Source organism: Rattus rattus, chromosome 1, assembly GCF_011064425.1.
Source record: "Rattus rattus isolate New Zealand chromosome 1, Rrattus_CSIRO_v1, whole genome shotgun sequence".
Taxonomy (NCBI): domain Eukaryota; kingdom Metazoa; phylum Chordata; class Mammalia; order Rodentia; family Muridae; genus Rattus; species Rattus rattus.
In genome coordinates this window covers 168472736-168481365 of record NC_046154.1, presented here as the reverse complement: position 1 = coordinate 168481365, position 8630 = coordinate 168472736, and positions in this window count along the sequence as shown.

Sequence of the window (8630 nt, the reverse complement as noted above, 5' to 3'; positions counted from 1 at the left end):
AGCCAGAGAGGGTCACTTGATTCTTCATCATCATCCTCGGATAGAAGAAAGGAATCATTGGCCCAGGACAGACAACTACTCACGGTCACGCTGCTATTTTGCCCCGTGATAAGCATTGCATCTCTTCTCTATTTGTCCTCTGCAGGGCTCAGATCTCCCAGACTTAACGGAATTAGGAACCATTAGTGGAGCCCTTGCGCAACTCTCTCCCACCCACATCCCTGGGTTTGGAGAACTGAATTGGGAGAGGCTTGTAGAATGCCCTGGGAGGCGGGGAACCTTTTGGAGAGCTTGCATCCCCATGCAAACGCACTCCCCCTCCCAGTCCCATCCTACTCCCTTTAAACCTAGGGACCGAATCGAACACATTAGAGTGCTCTGTAGTTTTTATTTAAAACGAAGGGATGTGTTTTTCTGCGGGCCCAGTCTAGGTCAGAGTTTGGGTTTTGCTTAGCCCATGTGAGAACGCTAATGACTACCCTTAGATAAGTAGTTCTGAGCTGCTGTGGGCTCACGTCTCTTGTGCTTATCCACAGAATGATTAAAAACTGGAATTTCTCCACACCTTTAATTCCCCTTCAGGAGGAAACTAGTAAGAAGGCTCTGGTGTAGATTCTGACGTGTTGCTATGTCTGACTCATCAGTTTTAAAAATTATGGCCAACGGACACTGCATACTAGCTGTCTTGTTGTTTTAACATTGGAGATACGCGGCAGAGCTCCTTACCTCAGTAATGTTTTTCAACTTTTACTGTTGAGAAAAGTAAAGAATTACAATTAACATATACGACATATTTTACTGTCTTTCAACAGTTGTTCAGATTTGGATTAGATGTATCTTTACATACTTAAAAATGATGTATTGAGAGATTAGGAAGCTAATCTAGGTTGTCTCAGGTTGAGTTTACGTTTAATTAGAACCTCATTATTAGAGAGAACTGCCTCGGAAATAAATTTTGCAAGGCAGTAGTTAAAATTGCATTTCTTCTTCTGTGAACCCAGAGGGTTTTCTCCTGTGATGCATCAGATGTTTTGGTTAACAGAGCGTTATTAAATATTTTATATATGAATTATGAACCTTCACAGAACCTGGCTGTAATAAAGCGTAGCACCGACATGGAATGGAATGTGATCTTTTCTTGCTGATAGCATCTTGGCAGTTTGATGTATTTCATCATCAGTCAGCCATGGGCTAGGTGGATGCCCGCCTACTGTCCTGCAGTATAAATTAGTTGTAAGAAGGTATTATGTTAGCTATGGTGGCGTTAGTGTGTGTGTGTGTGTGTGTGTGTGTGTGTGTGTGTGTGTGTGTGTGTGTGTCAGGATGGCACTCTTTATGCATGTTAGACAAGCACTCTACCCCAGCCTAGGAATGATTTATAGTCCTAGCCAAAATTAAAGTTAGTTCTTAAAAAAAAGTTTGGCTGTGTTAAAAATTCTTTTCTTTTTTCCTTCCTTCCTCCCTCCCTTGCTCCTTCCCTCTCTTCCTTCCTTCCTCTGCCCCTCTCTTCTTCCCTCTTCCCTTCCTTCCTTTTTGACCTGTGTTGTGTGGTGGTTTGAATGAGAAAAGCCCCACCCTCAGACTCTTGTGTTTGAATACTTGGTCCCCAGTTGGTAGAACTGTTTGGGAAGGATTAGGAGGTGTGGCCTTGTTGGGGGGGGTGTCACTGGGAGCCCAGCCTTGAGGTTTCAAAAGCCCAAGCTCTTCCCAGTTAGCTCTCTCCACCTCATGCTTGTGGATCAAACGTCCACCCTTAGAACGCTCTGACTCTCAAATAAGGATGTGAAGCCCTCAACTACTGCTCCAGTGCCATGCTTGCCTGCCCGACGCCATGGATGGTTGCAGACTCACTCTCTGAAACTTTAACGTCTTGCTTCTATAAGCTGCCTTGGTCATCACAGCAACGAAAAAAAAAGTAACAGTTGATTTGTAAGCCAGGATGGGCTCAAGCTTGTGACAGCCTCCTGCCTTTGCCTTCTGAGCACTAGGATTATGAGTGCGTACAACCGTGTCTAGAGGAAAGTTTTCACTCTTTACCCGCGCTCCTATTTTAGTATATAGTAAGGATAGTCCATAAGCTATTGGAGAAGTTTTCTGTTAAAGGATAATTAAATATATTTTCTCTTATTTTTTCTTATGTTAGTGTACTATGTATTTTCCTTGCAATCTTTTAATTGAAGTGATGGGGTTGAACTGATTTTAAGTTCCTTTTCAAAGTGTTTTTGAGGGTAGACGTTGGAGAGATGGCTCAATGGTTAAGACCATGTATAGAAGACCCAACTTCTGTTCCCACCATCCTTGTCCCAGAGTAACTCAAAACCACCTAAAATTACCTCTAGCTCCAAAGGGCCAGGCACCCTCCTCTGGCCTCTTTAGGTACCAGAACTCACATGTATATACCTTCCTCAAAATACACACCATTTAAAAAAAAAAATTCTTAATTTTTTTTTGTATTCCAAAACTAAACTGAATATTCTAAGATGAAATTGAGTTGTTCAAATTCAGTATGTGCTCAACACTGCAAGAGGATTTTTTTCAAGTTCTCCAACAAAGAAACAGTCTCTATAGCTTGTAGGCGGTAAGGGATGCTATAGTCAGTAGGCCGTGAAAATCTTGCCCCTGCTTTCTTGCAGTGCTGGAGACCGAGCGCAAAGCCCTGTGCATCCTAGCCAAGTGCTCTCTCACTGTCACCTCTCAGCCTAAAAGTTACTTTTCTGAAAGATTTCTTCATCTACCATTGAAGCTGTGACTGTTGTGGGTAAATATACCATGGGTTTGTGTCATTTTTTTTTTCACAGTACCTTTTAACCTTTAATAATATACATTTAGGTACCAACTGAACATTGCTGTGTATTTTTTTTTTTAAATTTTGAGGCATGATCTTGCATAGCCCAGGCCTTGAAGTCTCAGTTTTCCAAGTGATAGAAGGATTCAAAGCCACACAGATCACTGTCTTATTGTTTGGGGATAAAACGTCAGAGTTTTAATGGTGCTTATGAAAGAAGGTACTGGCAAGGCTGTCCTACTTCTCTCCATAGGAAGAGTCCACTCTACCTTTTCCAGTGTCCAGGAAGCCCCTGCATCCCTGCCGCCTTCCATCTTCACAGCCCCGGTCTAGCATCTCAGATCTCTGCCTCTGACGTTTTCCCATCATGACCTCTCGTCGCCTCGTCGCCTCCTATGACTGGCCTTTCCTCAACACCCCCTCCCTCTCTTTTCACATTTATTTATTCATTTTGCATCCCAATATCATTCCCCCCTCTCCCCTCAGTACCCACTCACTTATGTCCTCCCCTCAGTCCACCTTCCTCTTCCCTTTTGAGAAGGGAAAGTCCCCCTCCGGTCCTCCACCGTCTCTTAAGGACTCGTGATTACATTAGTTCCACCTGGGTAAGCTGTCGTCCCAAGGTCTTTTTTCTGTCTGCAAGTTTCCTTTTTTTTTTTTTTTTTTCTTTTCAAGGCAGATTTTTTTAGGCTCCAGGAATTCAGAAGGGTCATCCCTGGGCGCCACTCTTCTGTCTGATGTTGTAGGTGACGATATAGTAAACATGGATGTCTCCAGCAGAGCAGTTGTATGCATCTCCAGTGTCACAGTGGCCAGTGTCCTTGCCCCTGTGTCAGCTATTCTGTCCTGCATTCCTGACCTCTGACTACTCTCAGCCTTAGTCATTTGCTCTCCTTAGAGAGTCCTGACTTATCAGCTCATGTCACTTGCTGTACTTTAAACAGTCAAAAGGGCATGCCAAGTCTCTCTCTCGGCCTGTGGATCAGGACGTAGCTCTCAACGACCTCTCCAGCACCATGTCTGCCTGCGTGCCGTCATGTTCCCACCATCAACCAACCTCTGACATTGTAAGCCAGCCCCCAGTCGAATGCTGTCTTTTATAACAGTTGCCTTGGTTGTGGTGTCTCTTCATAGCAGTGGCACAGTGACCAAGACGGATTTCGTGCCAGAGAGCAGGGTATGACTGTGACAAGTCAGATTATGCTGTTTGTTGTAGGAACATGGAAGACTCTGGACTAGAAAAGTATTTGAACACTTTTCAAATGGGGCTTCCTGGGGCATTTCAGCAGGAGCATGGGAGACAGTGGTGCTAAGAACAAATGTAGGTTATGATAGCCCAGCTGAAGAGGTTCAGGGGGTTGGGGGGGATAATAGTAAGTGGGGGATAATAGTAAGATCATTCTTATCATATTTTGGGAAAGAGTGGTTGGTTTCTGCGCAGGCATGTGTACGCACGCGCACACACACACACACACACACACACACACACACACACACAATCTGCCTGTGGCTAAATTAAAGAGTTCTTGATTAGTAGAACTGGCAGAGAAGATGTCAAGGAAGCCTAGTATTGGCTGTGTTAGGTGGTTATCAGTGATCACTCTTACTCAGATCTACAATTAAAAGGAGCAAGGCAGACAAGGAAAAATACACAGTGTGCAGTTTAAGGAGAAAAGGAGCACCAGGAACTGTAACGGGGTTACGTCCACTGTTGAGAGATAACATGTTTAAAGAAAACCCTGATGCTAAGCGGAATAAAGCAAATTGGTAACCTCTGCTCAAGACCCACTCAGCTAAGCTTCCAAGTTGTAAAAAGGAATTAAAGAAAAGCCTGAGTAGTGAAGGAAACCATCAACAGAACGCTGAATGCAAATGTCACTGAGGGAGAAGGCCATGTTTCAGCTCCAGCAGACAGCAGAACTTGGCAGCATCAGGCACACGGTTCTGGCTTTAGAGTCCTGGGTGCAAGAAGGGGATTGTGGGAATCATCCTCAACGACCAAGGAGAGCTGCCGAAACCAGGCGTGGGTCACAGGTATCCCAGCGTAGAGGCCTCCATCATTGCACGGAACTTTAAAGGTGAAGCCTGGACTGTGTGTGTGAAAGATGTCGGAGTTGCCGGAATTGTGGGATACTTGGCCAAGGAGAGCTGATAGCAAGGAGTGGGACCAGCCAGGGAGAGAAGTGTGCTGTAGTCAACAAAGCTGGAAGGAGTCGGGAACCTGAAGAGCGCGTTGACATAAGCTACGCGGAGCGAGAATTCTGGGATTTTGGTGTCTTTAAAAAGTACAGAAATGTCATAGAGTACGTTTTCATTTTCGTCCTGGGTGTGGGGTATGGGGTTCTTCAGGTTGTTCCCAGCAGGCGACTATCTCTTCACCCTCCAGATTGATCTCCCTCTCCTGTAGATGCTCTCTGCTGTGTCCTGCCTGTCCGTGCCTCTCCCTGTCCTCTCATCCTTTCCCTCCGTTCCTTTTCTTACATCTCCAGCCGTTTACTTCTTGTTTTCTGCTTTTCTTCACTAAACTCACTTCTGTCTTACTTCTGTATTCCTTTGTCCTCAGAGAGCTTTTTAAAACTAGCAATGAGATCATGCCACCACTCCCTCATTAAAACCGTTCAGTGGTTTCCCACTACATTTAGAGCGAAATCTAATTTTCTCAACACTGCCAGAATGTTGGGACCACTCTCCAACATTATTCTAAGCCACGCGTCCACCATCCTTCCGCCATTGTGCTTCTTGGAATGCGTCATGTTTCTTCACTTGGAGCCTTTGTCAAAACCGCTCTCTGTGTAAAAACAGAACCCTTCTTCCTTTCTTGGCTAAACACTTACTATTCTTCAGATTTATGCTTTTCTTACAGAAAAGTAATTTCATTCAAGTTAAGTCTAAAGTAGGCCCCTGTTATTTTTCTCTTGAGAGATTTTGCTTTCGGCTTCAAAGCATTGGTGTGGTTTAAAGTCATACAGTGATTGGTCCGGTTCCCATCTCAGTCTTTGGTGGTGTTTGTTATTAGCTCTGTAAGGACAGTGAGATGGTACCAAGCTGATGTTAGTAATGGTGACTAGTTCAATAAAGCATCCAGATAAATGTTTATTGAACACATGAATGTGTATATTGTCACGCAAAACAGGATATATCCTGAGATAAGAAATAAGGCCGAATGGGACAAAGAATTTTATGTTTAAAATATAAACTCGTGGGCTGCGGACATGCCTCAGAGAGAAAGAAGACTTTGGGGAAGGACTTACATTCTACTTTTCAGCAGCTGTGTAAAAGCAGGGCCGGCTTGTACCTGTCCCTAACCCCAGTATAGTGGAGAGGAGCCTCCTTAATCATCTGCCGTAGCCTCTGCATGGGTGTGGAGGGGTCTGTGCCCCTCACATACACAAACCACAAACTTATGAAGACTTATTCTAGCAAAGAGAACCCTAAGTTGCATGTTCTGGCTTCAAGTTTTGCTGTTTCTGCATTAAAGTTTTCATTTTCACTTATAACCATACATTTGTCAGTGAAAGAAGTCTTCTAAGTTATACTCAATGAAATCCTTTCAGTCTTATCTCTTTAATTTTGTAAATTTTGTCAAATGCACCGTAACTATGTCGCATCATAGAGTTCCTAGTCAAGTACCCCCACGCCAGATATGTACATATGGTCATCTCATTTCATTTTCACACCAGGCATCTGAGAGTGATGGTGAGACCCTGTCTTTCTGATAAACTTTTAGGTTCCAAGAAGTTAGCACCATCGTGCCCAGGTAGCTGGTTTACGTTGGAGCAGGGATTGAACCGAGGTGAATCTGTACTACCGTAGTGCTGTTTTGATGGTGAGTACATTAGTGTGCACTTTAAAGTATATGAAAAATATTTGGTCTAGACACAGAAATTTTTTCGTTTTCTCTGCTAAGCAGCTAGGAAGTATTTAACTCGGAATTTTAAAGCTAAGAATTTACATTTCTATATCTATCAGGAATACCATACTCTCGATCACTTTAGAGGAGGACACTGAAATGGCGAAGCACCTTTGATGCACACTGCAGGCATGCAGACTGGTACAAAATGCCTTTTTTCTTACCGCAGTTTCTGGCTCTTGGCTCCGTCCTTGCAGCTTATATGTATTGGCAGTCGTCTGGTGGCTCAGTGCTGTGCGATAGCAATCCTTCCCCACCCCCTTTCTTGAAGAAAGTTACCTTGTTTGTTTGCTATTTTGGTCCCCGCCCCTCCAGTTTATATCAGGATTGTGTCATGGGACTTCAAGTCCTTCACATGTGTTTTATTGGGGGGGAGGGGAGAATAAAGCCAACTGTGGTTTGCAGCCTGCAGCCCTGGGAAGGATCCTCCATAGACTGGCTTCTCTTTGGTGATCTGAGGTCAGATTTCAAGGAGAACCTTAAGGAAAGTAGCCGCAAGGCCCACATTATTGCTTTCTTGGGATGAGTGGATTGGGCTCAGTACTGGTGGAGCTGCATGTGGAGGGCACATCCTGTTTCTCCCACTTCCCCTGGAGCTTCTCAGAGTCCAGTCTAATAGTCTTAACTGACGCTTCGTGTTTGCTTGTGAAAGATTCCCATCAGGATTAGAGCGCAGTTTGGGCTTGGGAGGGGGGGGTCACAGGAGAGTTCTCGTTTTGTTTTTATTCAATCTAAAGGGGTGGCGACCCAATAACCAAAAATCCTATTAAGGCTGGTAAAGAATTGAAGGCAGCTTCTCCAGTAAGACAGAGGGAGAAAGAAAATACCCCCAAGGTGTACCACACACCTCCCCTTGGTATGATATTGGCTTACAAGACAATCGAACAGGTAGGTTCTATTTTAGAAAGTGGCTCTCTACATCCAGGATGTAGTTGAGGAGGCATTAAGTAACTAATTAATTGATTCGGTCTGGACAGTTAGAAAGTTTTACCCCAAATAAATAGTGTATACAATAGCTTTTCATAACGGGGATCGATTATGACGTATCTGACTACTCTTTTGCTGCATATTAGTTTATTTATTTATTTATTGCGGCACCATGGGCCGAGCCCAGGACCTTGCACATGCTGGACAGGCGTTCTGCAGGTGAGCCCTCCCTAGATCTAAGGACATTTTTAAAGGGCGAGCCTCTTCAGCAGTGCTGTCTCTCTGTCGCACCAGAAGAATTTGAAAGCGCGTGACTTTTGCTAAAGTTCAAGTGACTGACCACTGGACCCAAATTCTTCATTTCCCTCATAAAACTGGTTCTGTCGAGTTTTCCATAAAAATTGCAGCTGCTGAACATTCTTGGAACGGCTGCTTTGTGAATGCGCCTCTGTTCTGGGTGTGCACACGCCTTATAATTGTAGCTTTCTTTTGTTGCTACTCGGCAGCTCCAACTGTTAGAGCCCTTGTCTGATTATGTGGAACTCCATTTTAATGGGAACAGCTTTGCTGCGGGTTCTTCGTCTTCTCTTTTCTTTTTTTTTTTTAAGAAATGGTCTCGGAAGCTTCATACTGTGAACCTTTGTTGGGGACAAAGGGTTATTTATGCTAAAGGAAAATGTATTCCCTGCCGAATTAACTGGTGGGAAGCACAGCCAGCTCATTAGCAATGCTCACTTGTGCTTTGGCCTTTTGCTGAGGCAGAGAGGAGAACTGCGATCAGAAAGGGCACTCTGCGGTCTTTGGCCCTCCGCGGGGAGAGTGTGACGCGACCCTAAGCTCCTCTGTTAGCCTCAGCTCGGGTTCTGTCTGATCCTCAGAGAGCGCACTGTCCAGTTGGCGCTGTGCACTCGAGGTGCGCAAGAGCGCTCGGACGGACCTAACTCTGGAAATAGGTAACCTTTTAGCCTTATCGGGAGTATGTTTGTGCCTACTATAAACAAGCTGCAA